Source organism: Dreissena polymorpha, chromosome 1 (assembly GCF_020536995.1).
Source record: "Dreissena polymorpha isolate Duluth1 chromosome 1, UMN_Dpol_1.0, whole genome shotgun sequence".
Classification (NCBI taxonomy): Eukaryota; Metazoa; Mollusca; class Bivalvia; order Myida; family Dreissenidae; genus Dreissena; species Dreissena polymorpha.
Genome location: NC_068355.1, coordinates 153,230,920 through 153,255,372, shown reverse-complemented (window position 1 = coordinate 153,255,372; position 24,453 = coordinate 153,230,920). Strand labels below are relative to the sequence as shown.

The 24,453-nt window shown below is 34.9% G+C and overlaps 1 protein-coding gene across 1 annotated transcript in view; it reads left to right on the top strand.

Annotated features, from left to right (window-relative positions):
• LOC127856183 (uncharacterized) overlaps positions 1-24,453 on the top strand; it is an 89,350-nt gene continuing 64,897 nt past the window's right edge. Inside the window, exon 1 of the mRNA XM_052392265.1 lies at positions 1-117. The gene's annotated coding sequence lies outside the window, so the exon portion shown is untranslated. The remainder of the gene's footprint in view (positions 118-24,453) is intronic.

Here is a 24,453-nt window from a genome sequence, read left to right as displayed (position 1 = left end):
ATTTTTTATACGCACAGTTGGGTTTTGCTGTTTTTTTTAATTCAGTTATGAGTAACCTTCAATAAGCCTTACGCGTATTTCCTGGTTTTGTATAATCTGATACCGAATCCGTACAATGTAAGTGATTTTTCAATTAAAGTATGCAATCAAAAAGATAGCATACATATTAGTAATTGTGTTGTCAACTGTTATCTTGTGAGCGTTTTATTTTTACATTCAAGCTTCATGTTATGTTGTAGGTGTTTCTCGGATGAAGATTTCGGATAAATAAATACGCATTTCCTGCATGCACTTGTGATTTTTAGAAAATGTATTTGAGCTATGATTTTATTGACACCAACATGGAAACCATACATGCCAAAATTTTTTAGGTCTAAAGCGGGACATTCCATAAAAATTTGTCGGGACATTGACCAAAAAGCAGGACACCTAAAACGATCTATCATTCCAAGCCTCTAAACCTATAAGTTCGTGCACATTAAATTTCAATGGCATATCTTTCATGAAAAATCATTAGACAATAACTAAATTTGATATATACTTTATGATTTATCTTTTGTTTAACAAATAACGAGTGAAATATGTTGGTTGACAGATAATAATAATGGAATAACGTACCTTTAAACATTCATGTATATGGTAGTCTGCGTCACACAGAATTACCCTATAAGATCGTGCATCGATTTTGATGATGTCACAGCGAGGCACTGGGATGTGTTTATAATAGCCGATATATGTTTTTGTGAATATGTGTTTATTTGTATTAAATATGTGTTGTTTTAGATGAATTTCGTAAATAAACCGTATTGAAAATAATGGTTTAAACAAAACTGGTCTTCATAAAAACGAAAGATGAACTGTGATAACTGTATTCAGAGGTCTAGATAAAGTGTATTTACTAATGGAAAATAGTAGAGCTGCAACGATTCACCAACAGCTCGATTCGATTCGATTTCAGACACTTCGATACCGATTTTTTCTATTCGATTCATCTTCAAACCTAGTTTTATCATATATTCACTCTTATGCCTCAAAGTTAACATTTCTGTTCAAAAGTGATTTCAATAAAACACATAAAAAAGAATAGCAAATTATTAATTTTAATATAAAAACTTCTCACTAGAAGATTGTGTTGATTACACAATAATATAAAAAATAAATAAATAATCATAAGAACGTTTCTGGAATCAGTTGAATGGTTGTACTATCACTATTATACTTTTACCCAAAACCGCTATTAGCATGTCTTCCATTGTGCCATGACAGAATCACCAGTTACTTGTAGGACAATTCACATTCTCTAATAAACTTAACTAAATTCCAACAGAAATAGAACTACTTTTCTGGCTCGCGACTTCAGTAGTTGCACTTGTGCGACCTCTTAGTCTTGCTAAATCAACGTTATGTTTGCGTTTGACATATTGCATTAGATTAGTGATTGAGCCGGACTTAGCGTACGCCACATCCGTGAAGCACAGTTTGCACTGTGCTTAATCGGTAGGGCTACCATTCCGAAAACCAAAATACTGCCACACTTTAGATTTTAGCTTCTAAGGCGCATCTGATAATTTCAATTTGTCGGCAACAACTTGTTCAGCCATTTTGACGCTTTTTCCAAAAGAGACCGTAACGCGCTTATTAATGGATGACTAAAGTAATATGCAACCAATCGCGCGCGTCGTAATTACAGGTAAAGATAAAACCTTCACCTTCCCGTATCAATAGTCAGAATACAACATGCTTTACGTATCTATGCATATATATGTATATATGCCAAAGAATCGAATCGAATTTGGTAGGTTTGGTATCGTAATCGAATCGAAGCATTTCGAATCGATTTTCGATGAATCGGATCGAATCGTTGCAGCTCTAGAAAATAGCTAAATAAAATTCTATTCACAATGGGGGCATAAAAGGCTGTCTCCCCTTCTAATGACAGTTGTTTTGTGACAAAATCCCAAATTGACGCAGTGAGAACCTTTATCGCAATAGGCCGGACACGATCTTAACGTATGGTCTCGTGTCATCATTTGGCGGTAAATTTTTCCGCATATACAGCATACTTTAATCGTATTGTAATACAAAGTATAGAGAGCACTATACAAATTTGAGATGGGCCTCCAAGGGAAACTACTCTTACAACATTTTATGATCAAAACATTGACAAACATAGCCGTCTGGTGAAGGAAATGTGCAGATTTTAAACATTGTTTAGGCTATTTCTTTGGAACGAGGTCAGAAAAACGGACAATTTATATCATATTTATTGTTTTTTTCTCATGATTGTTGTCTTATCGGCTGTGGAAATTCTCGCGTTACAAAAGTGAACAGTTTTCGGGCACGTGCGTTGGAATGTTGCTTAGAAGTTTACGTCGTAAAAAAGTACACGATCTTATAGGGCTGCACGAAGTTATAAGAATAGAGGAAACTTTACTGTAGTCAGTATAGTAGACCAACAAAAACTCTTAATACTTTTATTCAAGACATAAAACATCTGATATGAAGCATGAAATCTAAAACATAACAATAACAGTTTTATTAAATAAGACAATAGCAAACAACGAAGATAATATTCATCTTTTTATAGTACAAAATCTGGAACATTACGACAACAATACTCATTATATTACTTTCAATGGCGAACATTAACGCAGGGAAGGCTATCCAGTACACTGAAAGTACGGGTTACAGTACACTTACTTGTTAATTGTCGCGGATTAATTGGAGTAGGGTCAAACTGTCATGCATAGCACCTCGTTGTTTTTAGCTTAATTGACATGACGCCTTATCTATGATCGCTCCGCCTACTAGAATTGATCCACCAATCAGCGATCGATTAATCGGGCGCACTCGTTAGCAACAACCTGTCCGCCATTTTCTAGACAAGCTACATGTTTAGGTTCACTTTTATTCCAACGAGTTTCTTTTGTTTTCCTCTTTAAAAAAACGATAAAAAATGGTTAAACGGTGTCGATGGGGACTATGTAACTCGGACAATCGATATCCTGAAAGATTAGTTGGTGACATTTAATTTATATCGTTTCCAAAGCTGAAAAAGAGATCTTGAGAAGTGTAAGAGATGTATAAATGCATGCGGTCGTCACCACGAACAACTGAACGTCAACACTGTCAAAGACAATTATAACATATTTTTATCGGATATACTAGCAGATTTAAATAGTTTATGTTATCGATCTGATTATCACATAACATTTCACGTTTAAAAAAAAATAGTTTTATCAGTTACTAGGTCATTAATATACAGAAGGGAGGTTCATCTGCATTACTGAAAGAGAAATAAAACCCAGCATGAAGCCTAATTTGTGCTTTGTTTTATTACTCTGATAGTTAAATGCACTTAATTGACATCATACATGTTATTTGAAGGTGACATGTGATATATTATCTTATTAACGGTATCTACACATTTGCAGTCATGTGGTGTCACCAATAAACGCTTTTAATCCACACTAGGAGCTCGAATGCCTAGATCTCATTTTTAAACGAGTTTCGTTTATTTTGTTCGGATTAAAAAACGGAAATGAAATATGGCAAAAACAGTGTAAAAAGGGTTAATGCAACTCTGACATTTGGTATCCAGAAAGATAAGTTAGATGAATTAAATTTATACCATTTCCACGCGGCAATGCAGTCTTGAAAAGAGCGAGTGGAAGCTTCAAGAATTACCGAGATCCCCTTTATAGAACATTAATTTATTTCACAAACTTGAAATGTCATATAAGCAATAACTAAGCATTATTAAGTATGTATTATGTCACGTGTGCATGTAAAATAATTGAGAATTTTGGTACCCATTTCTTGTAACTTTACGAAATCCCCGTTAAAAATCGCGTTTCTTTGTGTGTCAGAAACAAGTGAAAACCATTTTGTTATTATTTTAATAAAGACGTATCGATAAATGCTATTGTTAAAGAGTTATTATTACTGATATTAGTTAACCAATAAATGCGGTAACTTCGGGGAAGTCGGTACCTGCGCGAGCGTCTGATATTGGTAGCCTTATTAATTTATAATAGCCTGACCGTATTCCATTTCGTACAACGCTAATTTTATATCAGACAATGTCCAAACTTACTGTGTTGTTTTTGCGGTTTAAATTATAGTGATTGATAAATGTCCCATAAGCAATGTTTAATATGATTAATATCACTTTTATACGCAATAACATGTGGGATTGAGGTACCCACCCGGCGTCAGAAAGCGCGTAAAACTTCAACGAATTCCCAGTTATAAAGCGCTATTTCGTGTCAAATACACGAGTAGGGCGGAATGTTTCGATAATAATTTTGTTAACAAGACGGATAAATACCGACGAAGTGTTAATTTATTGCAAATACCACCATTACACGTAATAACGGGTTCGATTTTGGTAAGCACGCAAGCGTTTGAGAGCATGTTTAATGTACCGATTCACCTGTTATAAATAGCTGATGTTCTCTTTAATCATATATTTTTTGCATTTGCAGAATAACTAAATGGCATCAACCCCTTTACAAGTGTAATATGGTGTTAAAAAAGTCCATAAAATCATCCGGAATATCGCGTAAATCTATATGCTGTCTATAGGCAAAGAAGCCATTTTGATGTTAGCTTGTCTAGGTTTTCTTCCCGCTGAGCCACGTGATTAAGTGGGCGGAGCGATCACTGATAAGGCGTCATGTCAATTGGAGTAGGGTCAAACTGTCATGCATAGCACATCGTTGTTTTTATTACAATTACACCCAATTACACTAGACAGGATGGGTATCACTTATTGGACTGTTTGTTGCGATTTTGGTAATTTGCACATTCGGATTATCCCGCTATTTTGGAACTAAACATTGAATGTAAAAGACTCATTAATGACGTACATTGTAGAGTTAATTTTACAAAACAATTGTTTTGTAAACCGTTTCAAACAAAGACAAAAACGAACACATTTTCAACATTTATTTCATTATAATACAACTATCGCTAGCAATAAGCGACCACTATCTTGAAGACCACCATGGTGTGAATGCCTGATAAAATCAGTAATAAGCCGATAAATCGCTGATAAGGTGTCATAAACAACACTGGTACACACGAGAAGTAGAATCGGATTGTTAATTGGGGGCAATAAAGGGATTAGCGGTGGTAAGTGTTAGCGAAACAGAGCTTGAATAGCGAATTTTATTGGGAACCTATAGACCTTACATCGTTTTTTACGAATGTCGGGACAAATTGTCTCATATCGGGACGCCGGGACAAAGGGCCCAAAAGCGGGACTGTCCTGCCGAGATCGGGACGTCTGGCATGTATGATGGAAACATCAATTGGCTGGTAACCTGTATAATCGATGTATATGTTTGAGAGACTCTTGTCACCAAATGTAAATTCTCTTTGTTTTTATTTGAAATTAGTATATAAACCCCACTACATGTAGCAATAGGTGGGGCGGACTATATCATGTCTATCCGTAATATCGGCCCTCGAAATGAATTCATATGCATTTTTGGGTAGTGAACAAATAGAAAAACATGCATGCATTATATGTCAATCTATAGCCAAATATTTATTCTTGAACATGACAACGAAAACTGCATTTTAATCGGCATTGTTTTGATAAAATACTAGTCTCATTTATAAGACGCATAAAGAATTTAGAGATACTTTTGATATGGGCTAAATTCTTTGGAACGTCTCATCAGTGAAGGACCCAAATTGTGTTGGACACCAGAAAGTTAAAATTTTCATCAATTTGCTTGAAATTGCAAAATAACATAACCAACTAATACAGTTTTAGTTCAGACGTTTATTTTTACCTCAAATATCGTCAAATTGAAGTTAGAAAGGCATAAATTCTTCAGTTAAACTTCTGCTTAAATCGCAACAATATCACTGACCTCTTGCCATTTTATGAAACAGATTTAAATATTAACCAATCAGAAGAAGGCATTACGGTGTAACGTGTACACGTAATTTTATTTTACATGAGCTTTTAACACCGACTTTTACCTAACTAGATCTAGTATGCTCATCTTTGTCGATTTAATAAGCATATATTCAAAACAGATATGATGCAGTTTCTATTCACTCTTCTAAGTTTCAGCAACTTTTTTATGCATGTCTTTTTCGCACCTCTGTCTGTGTTGTTTTATGAAACTACATTCTACGTTACATAGGACGGTATACTGTACGATCGGTATCAATATTATTTATGTACAATACCACCGCCACCACCTCCACCACCACCACCACCGTTGTTCACAGTGACAAAAAAAAACGTATTCACACAATGGCTGCTACTACAACTTATAGCCCATATAGGGGGGCATGCATGTTTTACAAACAGCCCTTGTTATTTAAATAATGCTTATTTAATAACTCTCGTCACGGTCTTATATGTTTACACATTCCTGATAAAAAGCACACAACCATAAGTTCAATAACACCTTTTGTAATTTTGTTACAATTATATTCACATGACACCTTGCACAAACAATCCTTACGATTTTGTGTATTAAACAAGTGCCTTAGTTGGAAGTAACAATTCACTGAAAATTTAACATTTTGTAACAATCAATTTGATAGAAACTCACAAGAAAAGGTTTGCCGCTACAGAAATATTTTCCTGCCCGTGTGTGGGTGGCTTTGTGTTTGGAGATTCCAGACTGTGTTTTGACCTCTCTACCACACCGTTCCCAAACAAATGACATTCTACAAGTAAAAAATATGAATATAAATTATCGACAATCATGATAATTTTGAGTAACATGAACGTCGTTATTATCATATTTTAAGCACGCAAAACAGTACCAACAATGTTTTATTGACCAAGTTTTGTTATTTAGACAGACTTAAAATATTATTGATGTTTATGTCAATCTTTCGATTCTCTAGTTTAGTTTGTATACCACACATAGCATTTCAAAAACGCGCCCCACACATAGCATTATTGCATTTTTAAGCACACACTCCGAATCAGAAGTCTTTGTGCAAACATACAATGTATGTACAGTACAGCCAACGCGGAACAAACGTATTTCGCGATCCGCGGCGGCAAGGCAAAATGAGTCGATGCAGCGTCAGTCGTTGAAGCCGCGTCAGTATGCGGCGGCAAGTCGCATTTTGCCGCGAAGCTTCGCATCTGTCTGATGAGGCATGCCGCGATCCGCGACATGATGCCGAGTCGATGCGCATCATGAAATAAAAAATATCTTTAAAATTATTTGTTACATGTAGTTAACAAATTTTAATAGAACAATTATAATTATAATTAAAATCATAATAAATTTATTGTGCGCGGATTGTATTAGTATACATGTAAGCATAGTTAATGTGTCTGGCCAATAAAGTTTGTTTCCCGTCCGTAGTGTATGTATTTCACACATAAACAAGGTCACGTAATTATGTTTTCGCACATGCAAGTGGTCAAGGCTCCAGCATATAGTGGATTTATAAATTAATTGCATGTTGATTTTGCTATTATATTTAAGCTGAAAAAAGTAGCAATTTGAAGCCACATCAATAATCAAGACGGTGAAGAAGTATTTGCTGTTTTGTTGATTATTAGCTTATTATAACTATTGTTTGAATATGCGTATATAAACACCTTTTATTTTGTTCATATTATACAGTTAATATCGCTACGAATTACCAGATATTCCCGTATATTCCAGATTCCAGTTTTAAAGCAAATGCTGGTAAATATTTACGATACATTAACATTCTCCATATTTCCTTAAGTATCAAAAACATTTTGGCATTTGTTACTATTTAAAGAGATGATGAAATAATGTCTAATCGGGGCGTTTTTTTTTTTCCACTGAACACACGATTTACGCCTGACGTGATGTTAATGTATTTATACAACACAAAATACACCCACACTTTCCAAACGACGTTCTACATGTCTGCATAATTTTCCTGCACTTTTTATGAAACAAAGGATATTTAAGCACTGTTAATTTGACGCTAGAATTTGCCAAAGGTCATGTTACCATTAAAATTCGGAAGTGCATTTCTGATTACAAATTCAATAATGATAATTTGATAATCGAACGAAACATTAACGGTTGCGCGTAATTAATTCAACGATAATTTGTTAAAGCGCATTAAGTGCCATTTCGCTTATAAAAACGTGAAAATAATAACTATGAAACCAGCGTAAATCTTAGTTTCTACGCTACACATACATGTATGTACATGTAGGTGGATATCTTTTCACTCGATCCGCCACGTACGTATGGGGCGGATTTACTCCTCGAAAGTACGCGAGTTTAATACAGACTCGGCGTCGTTGCGCGGATCGATGCCGAGTGCCACGGCGATACACCGCGTGAACACACGATTCGGCTGCCGCGTACTAATAATCTGGCTGTGGCGTAGCCGCGGATTATGTTTGTGCCGCGTTGGCTGTTCTGTAGCTTCTCTCTGAAGAATTACAATGTCCGCCCTATTTTTTAAACGTTCGACAATATAATAATGAACGTTTTTGTTGATTGATTAAAAAATATACCACACATAGCATTTCAATTCGTGTCTTTTCAAACGCGCGGTTGCACTTTTTGGAAAAAATACTAAATTAATTTTGCGCAAACTTAAAACAGTTGTGTATTTTGACAATGACTGGGCTCTCGTCTTTGTCAATTTGAAAATGGTTTTGAATAAATGAAGAAATTATCAAAAACATTACCTGAAGCAATGGTTTGTTGACATCCAATTGTCCCACAAATAGCCGAAAAAGTCACGTGGTACAGGCACCTTGTTTATTGTCCAATCTTTATGAAATTTGGTCAGAAGATTTGTCTAATTGATATTTTGGATGAGTTCGAAAATGGTTACGTTTGATTGAAAAACATGGCTGCCAAGGGGCGGGGCATTTTTCCTTCTAAGGCTATATATGGCTATATATAATTATATATATAGTAAAATCTTTTTAACACTCTAGAGGCCACATTTATAGTCCGATCTTCATGAAACTCTGTCAGAAGTTTCATCCCAATAATATCTTAAACGAGTTCAAAAATGATGCCGGTTGGTTGAAAAACATAGCCACCACGGGGGCTGGGCATTTTTCCTTATATGGCTATAGTAAAACCTTGTTAACACTCTAGAGGTCACATTTATTGTCCGATCATCATGAAACTTGGTCAGAAGATTTGTCCCAATAATATCTTGGATGAGTTTGAAAATGGTTTGGGTTGCTTTAAAAGCATGGCCACCAGGGGGCGGGGCATATTTCCTTATATGGCTATATATGGCTATAGTAAAACCTTGTTAACACTCTAGAGGCCACATTTATTGTCCAGTCTTCATGAAATTTGGTCAGAAGATTGGTCTCAATGATATCTTGGATTAGTTTGAAAATAATTATGTTTGCTTTAAAAACATGGCTTCCAAAAGGCGGGTCAATTTTCCTTGTATGGCTATAGTAAAATCTTGTAAACACTCGACTTAAGGCCACATTTACGCGCTTTGAATTGGGAAAATTCACGGCGCTTTGACTAAAATTTGGAAATTAGTGTTGTTGCTGTTTTGCTAAAAAATGCTTCAAATTTAGAAAAGAAGTGTTTTTCAGTCTTATTTTTAATAAGGTTAAACTGATATGGCTGGATGTGAGATGAACAAAATGTTTAAATCTATAAAAATAATTGTGTGTGTGTTTGGAAACCTTTAATTGGGAATTTTCAGGTCCCATTTGGGAAAAATATATACTTTTTGCAATTGGAAATGGGGGCCGAATACTGGATGTGATTATGACACTGGCTTATGACCAATAAAATCATTCAAGTGCTTTTTAGCTGTTTGTGTATAGGCACTTACACAATTACACTTAAAGACATGTGTGAGATTAATAGGTTATTTCACAAATAAACAAGGTTGGTCCAATTTGTGCAATGTCAGTGTACATCCATGTATTTGAATTGCTTTAAGTAAGGAAAAAAAAAATGTTTCAAACAATATTCTGCAGTATCCTGCTCTTGAGATAAAGATTGACAATTTAATCACTTGACAAACAAAATGGCTACGTCCATGCTGAGACAGGTATATTTTGCCATTTTATACCCTTTATTAATTGTTTAATTTGCTCACTTTCCAGCTATATCAGCAAGAAAATGATTAGCGTTTATTTGGTATTAATATTTGCTGTATATCTTGACTTTTCTTGCTACAAAATTTCTTAGCAGGTCACAAAATTAAAGCTCCTGCTAAAATAATTGGAAGCGAGTATAGTTGGCAGATATGGCTTGAAATTGAGCAGCATTTAAACAATTTATAAAAGCAATAAAGGGTACAATTGTTAATAAATACCTGCCTGAGCATGGACATTGCCATCTTGTTTTGTCACATAATTACTACCCATTCGTATGTTGTAGTTTTTTTTCCCCCTCCATAAGCAGAGGGATATTGTTTTGGCGTTGTTCATCCGTCGTCCGTCCGTCCTTCTGTCCGGCACTTTTGTGTCTGGAGCCATATCTTGGAAGTTCTTTGGGGGATTTCCTTGAAACTTGGTATGAGTATATATATGGATAAGAGGATTATTCACGCCAAATGGCATTGTACACCATCGGATAATAAGGGAGTTATGGCCCTTTGTATCTTGAAATAATGCTCTTTTTGTGTGTCCGAAGCCATATCTTGGAAGTGCTTTGACGGATTTCATTGAAACTTGGTATGAGTATATATATGGATAAGATGATGATGCACTTTGGCGTTGTCCATCCGTCCAGAAAACTTTTGTGTCCAGAAATATAATGGCGGGGGATATTAATTCAACAAATTTGTTTGTTTCAGTTGGTATTCCCATAACTACCACATGAAATATTTGTTTTGCAGTTCTGGTATTTTCACATAAGAACATGTGTTGTATATTCTCAATATTTCTATAATGATATATGATAAACTTATGTTCAAAATTCAGTTAGCATTGTTCCAAAAGTCTGAAATAATTTTATTTGAAGTATTCAGCGGTGAGCGGATTGCCATAGCGCCTTATACTTGTTTGCTCGTTACTGAAAAGCGTTAAAATTAAATCTAAAATGTTAAACAGAATAAAAACCAGTGTGCAAAAGGTTAAGGAGTAAACATTTATGTCACACATTCAGACACTGATGTTGTTTTTAATGGGGAACTGCAGTTTTTATAATGATAAGGCCACAACATATTGATTTAATGTTCGTCAAATTTGCCGCACCTAAAAATCTTAAAACAAAATAAATATACTCAGTTTAACATCCAGTAGGGATAAAAATATACATTTTCATAGTAAAAAACACTCTTTTTATTCCAATATTTCGCCCAAATGGGCTTGATCAAAGTTTACAAAAATGAATTTACTACATCGTTTTAACTGTCTTGTACATCAATTCATATTTGTAAACTTTTAATTGATAAAGCCCATTTGGGCGAAATATTGGAATAAAAAGAGTGTTTTTTACTTTGAGTGTTTAGGTTTGGAAATCTGTGTTTAGGTTTCGAAAAAAACTCACACCTTCTATCAAGCGTTTATAGGGGGCATTAGTCATCCTATGGTGACAGCTCTTGTTTACTTTACAATACTTAAACTTATCATGACTAATTTTAACAAATAACAAATAACAAAAGTGATGCATGGAGTATTGTATAAAACCATAACCTATGATATTTAGAACTAATACAAATTCAAGATATTTCGTATCAGTGTTTTTGTTTGCCCAAAATTTCAGCCTCTTCTTCAAATTGCAAAAAGTAAAAAAGGCTGTTTCCAATCCCAAAAAGTAACATTTTTTGCTCACCTGAGCACAACGTGCTTATGGTGAGCTTTTGTGGTAGCCTTTTGTACGTCGTGCGTTGTGCGGCGTGCGGCGTCAACATTTGACTTGTTAACTCTCTAGAGGCCACATTTATTGCCCAATGTTCATGAAATTTGGTCAGAAGATTGGTCTCAATGATACCTTGGATCAGTTTGAAAATGGTTACGTTTGCTTGAAGAACATGGCTGCCAAGGGGCAGGGCATTTTTCCTTATATGGCTATAGTAAAATCTTGTTAACACTCTAGAGGACACAGTTATTGTCTGATTTTCATAAAACTTATTCAGATGATTCATCCCAATAATATCTTGGACGAGTTCGAAAATGATGCCGGTTGGTTGAAAAACATGGCCGCCAGGGGGCAGGGCATTTTTCCTTATATGGCTATAGTAAAACCTTGTTAACACTCTAGAGGCCACATTTATTTTCCGATCTTCATGAAACTTGCTCAGAAGATTAGTCCCACTGATATATTGGATGAGTTCAAAAATGGTAACCTTTGCTTGAAAAACATGGCTGCCAAGGGGCGGGGCATTTTTCCTTATATGGTTATATATGGCTATTGTAAAATCTTGTTAACACTCTAGAGGCCACATTTATTGTCCAATCTTCATGGTCAGAATATTCATCCCAATAATATCTTGGACGAGTTCGAAAATGATGCTTGTTGGTTGAAAAACATGGCCGCCAGGGGGCGGGGCATTTTTCCTTATATGGCTAAAGTAAAACCTTAATTGTTAACACTCTAGAGGCCACATTTTTTGTCCAATCTTGATGACATATGGTCAAAAGATTTGTCTTATTGATATTTTGGATGAGTTCGAAAATGGTTATGTTTGCTTGAAAAACATGGCCGCCATGGGGCGGGGCATTTTTCCTTATATGGCTATATAAGGCTATAGTAAACTCTTGTTAACACTCTAGAGGCCACATTTATAGTCCGATCTTCATGAAACTCGGTCAGAAGATTCATCCCAATAATATCTTGGAAGAGTTCAAAAATGATGCCGGTTGGTTGAAAAACATGGCCACCACGGGGTGTGGCTATTTTCCTTATATGGCTATAGTAAAACCTTGTTCACACTCTAGAGGTCACATTTATTTTCCGATCATAATGAAACTTGGTCAGAAGATTTGTCCCTATGATATCTTGGATGAGTTCGAAAATGGTTTTGGTTGCTTTGAAACATGGCCACCAGGGGCGGGGCATTTTTCCTAATATGGTTATAGTAAAACCTTGTTAACACTCTAGAGGCCACATTTATTGTCCAATCTTCATGAAATTTGGTCAGAGGATTGGTCTAAATGATATCTTGGATGAGTTCGAAAATAATTATGTTTGCTTGAAAAAAATGGCTTCCAAGGGGCGGGGCATTTTTCCTTATATGGCTATAGTAAAATCTTGTTAACACTCTAGAGGCCACATTTACTGTCCGATCTTCATGAAACTTGGTCAGAAGATTCATCCCAATAATATCTTGGATGAGTTCAAAAATAATGCCGGTTGGTTGAAAAACATGGCTGCCAGGGGGCTGGGCATTTTTTCTTATATGGATATAGTAAAACCTTGTTAACACTCTAGAGGCCACATTTATTTTCCGATCTTCGTGAAACTTGGTCAGAAGATTTGTCCCAATATATTGTTATCTCAGGTGAGCGACATTGGGCCTTTCAGGCCCTCTTGTTTACTTTATATAAGCAATCCTCGTATTTTCACAAATTATAACGACAACAACAGAACTTTCCAAATTATTCAATCGTTGCAACGCTTTATAATTTTCAGGTTTTTAAATCATAATTGGACACCATTCGTACTTTTGAGAAAAATGTAATAATCAGTTGATTGTCGATGTGTCAGACCTGATGTGACAGACTTAAATCATTGTATATATAAAAAGAACATGGCATACGAACCTGTTTGTTTCAATATCTATTAAAGGCCTAATTTTTTTGTGAAAACATACATCACTTACATAAATATCGATGCACCGCGCAACACTGATTATAAACACCATATATTATGTGTCACTGAAATTCCTGGCACCGCTAACTTCTGCACATGGTTTAAAATGATGTGCTAGAACGAGCCATCGTGAGCTGAATATATTAACGCTAATCTTCCAATAATCAAAGTTACACGTCCCAGAATTGATCTTCAAAATGATGTCATGCTCGCACGGAAAAGGTTCACTGGGAGCGATTGTCTTGCTTTCCAGTACGTGGAGGGCACATGTCTCATGTTTCAATTTATCTATTGTTGTTGTAAAATACAATCATTAATGATAAATTATTATTGATTTCAGATTCATAATCAAGCAAATGTTGGTGTAAAACTAACCGAAGGAAATAATAAATTAAGTTATGTATAGAGTATACAAAGTGATGTTGCATTGGTTAAATTTACTGAAATATCAATTTGGTATTTGTGGCCAAAACCAAAGATATATACCTAAGATGCTCTTGACTACTTATATCAGAAACAAAGGGGTTACAATTATAAACAAAAACGTTTTTGAAACTGTTTATAGAAGCTTGTGAGTGCATGTCTCAATAGATAAGTAATTACAGCGCTGTCCGTTTTAATGAGATGTAAAGGGTTCGAATCAAATATTGTTATTTCCATCAAGTTTTAAAAACCCCAATTGAAAACCAAATTTTTTCAAAGTACATTGTAATATTGCTTTGAAACCGTTTGTACACTTGTTTACCATCGTGATTCAAATTATGAAGCCATTATTTGACATTGCTTTAATATTTTGCTTTATATTTTTGACCCCAAACTAACCACCCCTTTTCGAATTAGAATAGCATTATTATACTATCAAGCACTGAGAATAGTTGAGCACACAGCCCTTCGACCGCTCTTGTCATTGGTGTCTCTATGACAGACGTTGAACTGGTACATGCCGTTGCAGGTAACCTGGAGATGCGCTGGTATCATCTTCAGCACCGGGAGGAAAAAGTCTTGTTCTTAGTCTTGTTCAAACATAAATGTGAACATCTCTTCCTTCTGAAAGAAAAGAGATCAGAATAAAGCGGTGGCAAAAAATTATAAAGATGCAGTGCTTTAACAGACATTGTTGAGCGGTGTTCATATTTCTATAATGTCAGTGTTGAGCGGTGCATACTTGCTAACACGTGTAAATGTAAAAATCACAGTAGTATTCAATAAAGCATGCCATAATGTGTTGTAAATTGATTTTTCTACCATAAAATACTGTTTAACAAAAAAAATCTTTCATTTAAAGGGTTTAAAATCTGCAAAAATACGATTTTTCGCGTCTTGAAAGTCACTTCTTTCACCACATGCCCAAACTGTTTTCACTATTTTGAAGTTAATAGCGACTCAATTTTGATGCGGTAAACAGCAATTAGATGTAAAATATATACCTCGTTTGATGTAATTTATTACATACTTACCTTCTTTTCTCGTTTTTTTCATCGATCTCTGGACTCGCCAAAAAGTTTGTGGCCATGTTTTTGACAGAAGGATACGGAGCTTTTATCAGAAGTATAAAATTTCGACGGCCAGCGGAATAGTTGTGGTAATCACCCTATCACCGTGCAACAGGCATGGACGTTAGCCTGTCATTTAACATGAAATTATACAGCAATCCATGGGCTGCATTTGCTTACCCAAGACCTGACTAATTAGTAAAATAGTTTAAATCTATTTATTTAGCTTGATTGAATTTAAAGTACATACCATCTTTATCCTAATAAACGCTCCTGCCTTAATAAACGTGCCCCTATCACATAACAAAATGAAGGAGTGATCAAAATAATAGCGCCCCCATTTCTCGGCTGCCAAGGGGTAAAGAAACTGCATTTTATTGACGGAAAATTCTTTTTTTTTATCAACAAGGTAATTGGCAAGAACCTTATAGAAATAAAATTTAATAACAATAATAATAATAATATATATATTTGGAACATATCGATGTTAGGATAAAACTCCAACATGCAGGCAATTTTATTATTGTATTGGTGTTTTCAGTTTAAAATGTCAAATTCATGTTACGATTTTTTTTGGCACAGTGCATTTAAAATATGGATCTACCCAGGTAGTTGTCCCCTAACGGTTTTCCGGAGGGATCTTATGGTTTGCGCTAGTGCCGCAGCGAATCCAAAATTTCAATCGGATCCGAATCGAATCCAAAGGCCCGGATATCGAATATTGTTTCAAATCCTAATTTGAAAATAAAAATACGCAAAATGAATAATAATTTATATTGCTATAACCAAAATTATGTTTTGAAACACCAGAACTTATATATTTCTTATGAAAAAGAGTAATTAACTTTTATTATTATTATTATAAACTTTATTACTCCAAACAGAGAACAATAATCAAGTTACAGTTTAAGAAGCCTCAAAAACCTAATAAATAAACGAAAAATCTGCAATATGACTAGATTAAAGTTGCTTCACAAATAAAACGTCTTGTGAAGTAACATGTGTCTTATAAGTACCTAAAAAATACTGAAAAAAATAAGTTCCTGTATTTTAAAAAATCTAAAAAAATTAACAAGTATTTGTTTTTCAAAAACACTTAGTTCTTATCATAACATAATACTTAATGTAATACATTGTTTTTAAGTGTTCATTATGCCCCCTTTCGAAGAAGGGGTGGTATATTGTTTTGCATGTACGTCCGTCTGTCCGTTCGTATGTCCGTCCATCCACCAGATGGTTTCCGGATGATAACTCAAGAACGCTTAGGCCTAGGATCATGAAACTTCATAGGTACATTGATCATGACTTGCAGATGACCCCTATTTATTTTGAGGTAATTAGGTCAAAGGTCAAGGTCACAGTGACCCGATATATTAAAATGGTTTCCGGATGATAACTCGAGAACACTTATGCCAGGGATCATGAAACTTCATTGGTACATTGATCATGACTCACAGATGACTCCTATTGATTTTCAGGCCACTAGGTCAAAGGTCAAGGTCACGGTGACCTGAAATAGTAAAATGGTTTCCAGATGATAACTCAAGAACGCTTATGCCTAGGATCATGAAACTTCATAGGTACATTGACCATGACTCGCAGATGACCCCTATTGACTTTCAGGTCACTAGGTCAAAGGTCAAGGTCACAGTGACTTGACACAGTAAAATGGTTTGCGGATGATAACTCGAGAACGCTTATGCCTAGGATCATGAAACTTCATTGGTACATTGATAATGACTGGCAGATGACTCCTATTGATTTTCAGGCCACTAGGTCAAAGGTCAAGGTCACAGTGACTCGAAATAGTTAAATGGTTTCCGGATGATTACTCAAGAACGCTTATGCCTAGGATCATGAAACTTCATAGGTACATTGACCATGACTCGCAGATGACCCCTATTGACTTTCAGGTCACTAGGTCAAAGGTCAAGGTCACAGTGACTTGACACAGTAAAATGGTTTCCGGATGATAACTTAAGAACGCTTACGCCTAGGATCATGAAACTTCATTGGTACATTGATAATGACTGGCAGATGACCCCTATTGATTTTCAGGTCACTAGGTCAAAGGTCAAGGTCACAGTGACTCGAAACAGTTCAATGGTTTCCGGATGATAACTCAAGAACGCTTACACCTAGGATCATGAAACTTCATAGGTGCATTGATCATGACTGGCAGATGACCCCTATTAATTTTCAGGTCACTAGGTCAAAGGTCAAGGTCACAGTGACTTGAAACAGTAAAATGGTTTCCTGATGATAACTCAAGAATAATTAGGCCTAGGATCATGAAACTTCATAGGTACATTGATCATGACTGGCAGATGACCCCTATTTATTTTCAGGTCACTTGGTCAAAGGTCATGGTCACAGTGACATAAAAAACGTACTCACACAATGGCTGCCACTACAATTGACAGCCCATATGGGGGGCATGCATGTTTTACAAACAGCTGTTGTTATTTTTTATTGGATAACTAAAATCCCATGATTTTATTAAGTTTTTGTGTATAACACATATTGCTGTAAAACAACAGATTGTCAATTGCTGAAAAACAACAGCTTGTCAAAATGTTTAAATGCAAAATTTAATGTTCATTGAAGGCAAAAATGTAATACTTATGCTGTGATCAAGGCTTAGGGTATGTTTTTAGGGTATATTGCATTTGAAAAACATGTTTTCTGTATGTTTTATGTTTATTTTAGTCTATTTCCATGCCATTGTTAATTAATCAGCTGATTTCTGTCATGTTCGTGTGTTTTGACATGCCCCCTACATTCCAATTCTAAGCAGAAGGGTCTAAGCAGAAACTTAAGCAAAATAAGGATCTTCATATTACATGTAATGGCCAGGTTATTAATTCAACTTCATCAGTAAAATATTTAGGTGCCACCCTTGATCAACATTTAACCGGTGAATCCATGGTTACTTCAATCATCAAAAAGGCAATGCCAGGTTAAAATTTATGTACAGGAAACAAGCATTTCTTACAGTCCACACTAAAAGACTTTTGGTTTCTTCACTTACCCAGTGCCACTTTGACTATGCGTGTTCCTTCTGGTTTCATGGATTAAATAAATATTGGAAGGATAAGCTCCAGATCACCCAAAACAAATTGGTCAGATTTGTTCTCAATCTAGAACCCAGGGTTCATATCAGCAACCAACATTTTGTTTCTTTAAACTGGTTGCCGGTTTCCAAAAGAGTGGAACAAATTACACTATGTCATGTATTCAAAATTAAGCATGGTCTTTCTCCAAGCTACATGAGTCAAAACTTTGTAACTCAGGATTCTGTTCATTCTTATAGAACTAGGTCTAGTGAACATGGGTCATTTGTGCCTCCAAAGGTTAAAAGTTTTGGGATTAAGTCGTTTGCTTACCTAGGATGTAAGTTATGGAACATGTTACCTCCACATATAAGGAGTATTCCCACTTTCGATACTTTTAAAGGAGCGGTTAAGAACCACTTTTTAGAATGATGATTATTGTCCTATTTATTCATGTTTTGTTTTCAACTCCTAACTAGTCCCAAGAGTAATGTGATATTATTTTATTTGTAACGTTGTGCTTTTAGTCTGAGATAGCTACATAGATCAGGTATAAGGTATTTCTTTTTTATCTTGTTAAATTGTCATAATCAATTGAGCAACAGCATAGTTGAGTCATTTTTATAAATACCTTTGTTCTTTTATATTGTAATGATTCTTTTTATTTTGTTTTCATGGTCCATGCCTCTCTATGTCAGACCACCATCAGTAGAATTTAGGACCACAATGGAAACAAGAGATTATCATCTCTTTTTTGTGTCATCCTTTACATTGATGCTTACTGACATGGTTCATCACACAGCATTTCATTAATTACATATTTTAAATGTTGTTATATTTTAATGTATGTATGTGTTGTTGTATTATGTTATGTTGCTCATTATCGAAATAAATCTATCTCTATCTAATTCCACGTGATTCTGTATTGGAGAAAATGGTTCGCTAATGGGGAAATCTTCGCCGATGTACAACATGCTGAAACTGTATTTTGCAAAGAAATTTTGTAATTCTCATTGTAAATAATATTTGTATTTGAAAAAACATTATTTTGTGAATAAAAATCTATTAATATATTTTAGACATTGTGCATTGTTTTCTTCGATGAACTGGAAGTGATCCGTTACTGGCGACCAAACTGTATCAAAGCTATTGCTTTCATTCTTGCAACACTTACTAACTATCATAAGGGGACTGTGCAGGCAAAGTTATGTAACTCTGACTGGCATTTTGACAGAATTATGGCCCCTTTATACTTAGAAAATAGAAAATGTCGTTAAGTTTTGTGTTTTGGTCCACTTTACTCCTAAAGTATCATAGCTATTGCTTTCAGACTTGGAACACTCGCAAACTATCATAAGGGAAGTGTACATGACAAGTTGCATAACTCTGGTTGTCATTTTGATGGAATTATGGCCCTTTTTTGACTTAGTAACTTTGAATATATGGTTAAATTTTGTGTTTACATCCATTTTACTTCTAAAGTATCAAGGCGATTGCTTTCAAACTTCAAATACTTTCATACTATCATGAAGGTACTGTACCTGGCAAGTTGAATTTAACCTTGACCTTTGAATGACATTGACTCTCAAGGTCAAATAATTAAATTTTGCTAAAATTGCCATGACTTCGTTATTTATGATCAGATTTGATTGATACTTTGACAAAACAACTCTTACCTGACTTATCACAATTGACTCCACCCAAACCATCCCCCATGCCCCCCCATATTTTTTTTATCATTTTTATTTCTTATTTTTGGAAGACAATGTTATAAATGACCTCACCCCCACACTATACACCCCTTTCCACCCCACCCCTCCATCTCTTTTGATTGAAGTATTGAGATAGGTCCCTTCACCTTTAAAATGAAAAAAAGATGAGCGGTCTGCACCCGCAATGCAGTGCTCTTGGAATTAACATAATATTCACAATGAATTCACATTCATATTTAAATCTTAATGGCTGTCACTATCAACATAGGTGCTTGTGTAGTATCATTGCTGTCTACGTCATCGTTTGACTCGGGGAGTTCGATCCCTGTGGTCGTCCCGGCCTTATTATCTGCATATCTTCTCCTGATTTATTTTATGGCTAGGCCCAATTCAACCAAAAAATATTTTGGTCTGGTTTATAAGGTATCTATCATAACCATAAACTTTCACTAATTAAAACTGTTGCTATCTCAGCCACACGTACTGTTACAGTTCTCACTACGGTCATATCGGCCCTTTCATCTTGCATGGGTGTAGTATTCTGGTAAAACTAATTGTTATATGCTTACGGTTGCTCAATGAACTTGGAACTTTTCGCAAATACCGGTAAAGACATTTTAGGTGTTGGCTCTTATGATACCTCAAGGGGGGTGAAATAAATGTGCCCCCTTTGTGATTTGCATTGCGCCCGGGCGCGTTTATTAGGATAAAGACGGTACTACTTATATGAAACACTCTCGCGTGTCTGTTTCCTGGGCCTAGAACCAGTACTTGGCGTCTTTGGGGGAGATCTAAAGAGCACTCCCACAGTGGGGATTGAACCCATGACCTCCTGGTCCCTAGGCAGACACCATATCCATCACTGCCACCTGTGAATTAGTGTAATAGGCAATGGCCAATACTAAAGTTGGTGCATTCTCTTCGTCTAGTTTGACCTTGAAATATGAAGTCTATTTGTTTGTCCATTTTGGGAGACATGAAATTGAACTTGATGCAAAACAAACATTAATTCATACTATCGTTAGTTATCTATCTTATGTGACATTTTAGCTCTTTGTGTCTGGTCATACCAATACCCAGCTTCATTATGAATTCACTTTCATCGTTGGTGTGGACATCCAAGATGTTACATCACCTAATAATGAACATAAAATCATAATTATTTTTTTTCAAATTTGTGACATATGTTGTTTTTCAAACTTAAGGATGATATTAAAATGTGAATATTTGTAAAATATCATGAATCAGGCCAATACACTTGTGTAACACGTGTTGTTTTTGCGCCAGTCGGTATAGTTTGAAAACAACATATGTGGTTACATTGGAAAACCATATCATAAGATCTATCAATATTTTTTAACGATTTTAACTTGACTTGAGGTATCTCTTAGATGACATCATTAAATTGGTCCATTTGTTTTTTAGTGATAGTGAAACAGATCAAGAAAAAATGTTATGAACATACAAAGTTTGCTTATGTCATCATAGTTATTATTGATAAATTAATGAAGACTGTATTTACATGTAGTTATTGCATGTATAAAACAGGGGTATAAAATACACTGTATTAAGACCCAGATTTATGTGTTACCTTTATTATGACAAAATACAATTTAACTTTGTTTTGAGTCAGAAGCATCCCATTTACAAGCTGTAAACATAATAGGTAGACTAAGAAGTGACTTGTGTTCTGTTCTAAAAGTAGTGGATAAGCACAATAATTATTCTTTCAAAAATAACTGTTTTTATTACAATAATATGTCAATTCATGTTGCATTTTAATCCCTTAATATCCATGTAGTTATTCACAAATGAAAAATACTGGAAAAGGAAAGGAAATTAATTCTGTAAATATTGAAGACTAGATAGATTTCCCTTTTCATTCTATATTTCATCTTATTGGCCTCTGTAAATGATATATTAATGTTAATTGGACATATTTTGAAACATACAGAGTCATGTTCTGATTAAGTAATTTGAACATATAAGAAAGTTTTAGAGCATTTTCTCTTTGATTCATAAACAAACATGCATGCTGCTTGCTTTTTCAGGCATTTTCCCGACCATTTTGGGAAAAAATGCAATATCTGCTTTTGGAATTTTGTCGGGTGAAAAGTCGATTGATTTAGGAAAAGTTTATGAAACTCTTGATAATAATTTAAATACACCGCCGTTCATCACAGGCGCCAACTCCTTTTTGTGATGCATTGATAAATGAGCCAATGCTACTTCCGAGGTGGCGCTAAGTACCAGATGTTATTAAAATTTCACTGATCATTCTACATAGTGGGTTAGTTTTATGTTTTTGTAGCTCACTTGAACACAACATTTTTGTGATCGCCTTTTGTCCGTCGTTCGTCGTCACCATTTTGCCTTGTGAACACTCTAGAGGCCACATTTATTATCCAATCTTCATGAAACTTAGTCAGAACATTTGTCCGATTGGTACCTCGACTGAGTTTGAAACTGGGTCATGCTGGGTTAAAAACTAGGTCACTAGTTCAAAAAGAAGAAAAACCTTGTGACAGTCTGTAGAAGTCACATTTGATGCCCAATCTTCATGTCACTTTGTCAAAATGTTTGTCTAAATGATATGTTGGTTGAGTTCAAAAATGGTTCCAGTCCGTTGATAAACATGGCCGCCAGGGTGCGGGGCAGTATTCCTTATATGGCTTTAGAAAAAAGACAAAGAAGTCACAATTTGTGTAAATCATCATGAAACTTGGTCAAAACATTGATGTCATTGATATCTGGGACGAGTTCGTAAATGGTCAAGATCGGTGAAAAAACATGGCCGCCAGGGGGCGGGGCAGTTTTTTCTATATGTATATAGTGAAAACATGTGAACACTCTAGAAGTCACATTTTTGGTCCAATCTTCATGAAATTTGGTCAGAACATGTGCTTTCTGGATATGACGGTTGAGTTTGAAAATGGTTAGGATCGGTAAAAAAGCATAGCCGCCAGGGGGTGGGGGGTCATTTTCCTTATATTTATAAAGTAAGAAAAGCTGGTGAACACTCTAGAAGTCACATTTTTTGCCTAATCATCATAATTTTTTTCTTAATATTGATTTTATAGATATCTCAGATGAGTTTGAAAATGGTCATGATGGGTGGAAAAACATGGCCGCAAGGGGGTGGGGCAGTTTTCTCTATATGTATATAGTGAAAACATGTAAACAGTCTAGTTCACAAGAATCTGATAAGCCAAAATTTTAAAGAAAGAAAACCTTTACATACTTTAGATTTAACTTTCTAATAGTTAACTCCCTTGTTTAACCTGCTTCCCTAATCTATTTTTAGTTCACATCTGGAATTTGTTTGACCCCTTGGTTTCAAAACACTTAAGATAACTGATAAGAAAGATAAAATGTGCTGTTCAGTGTTTTAATTTTCTGAGATCATGATATTATCAATTTGCAAATAATCTGATGAGAACGAAACAAATTACATGTTAAAGAGTAATCTACTTGCACAAAATGTTGAATTATTTACTATATATTCTTAAGAAAGTAATCGGGTCATAATTCTTTTAATTTTGTAAATTACAATTTAACTACATATGAATTAATAATCAATAACACAATACATATTTGCATTTTTAGATTATGATAATTGTATGCAAATGTATTTATGAATAAGCATAAAATTTGAATTTGACTGAAAAATAACAGAATTAATTGATAACGAGACTTTAAAAGGAGCCCGGACTTTTCCTGTTTATATTTATATTTTACTGAAAACATAGATATGACATTATTTTACTGAAAACATAGATATGAATAGACATGGATATGAAAAATCTCCTTGCTCAATATTGGACTGTAATGAGTTCACAGTATATAATGTTACTATTTCCTTCTGTTATATGATAAAATATGTACAGAAAAGGTATATAAATGGTAAATATAACCGGTCTAATATTCATAGCAATGACGGTTTGAGAAAATACACCTTTTATATAAGAGTTAAAGTTTAAACAGGCTTCTTTTCATATTCATTAAGGTATTTGCTGTATTTGTTCATTTTTAATGATGCTTAGATTCTTTAGACTTGGCTTGTACCTGTTTTTAATTCTCTGTCATTGTTCTTCATTTTTCTAGTTCTTAGAATAAAAGTTGGTTATTTTTGTTAAAGCTGCTTTGGTTTGCACTTATAGATTAATTCTTTGAGTGTATTCAGGCGTATCTGACTGGACGCCTTTAGTTAATTGAATTAACCAGTCAGTGGTGTCATCCTGACCGGAAATACGCGTTCTTTAGTTAGACTCGATAAATATTTCCGTATTACATAAGTGCTCACAAAGTTACATAACTTGTAACCGTTCCGTGACCGGTTCACTTGCGTAAGCGAACAAAACCACACTACCACAGTTGTTTATAGTGAAACATTGTTAATACTTTTAGTCACATTTTTAGTTCAGTCTGAATGACACTTGCTGATCTTCACACTAGA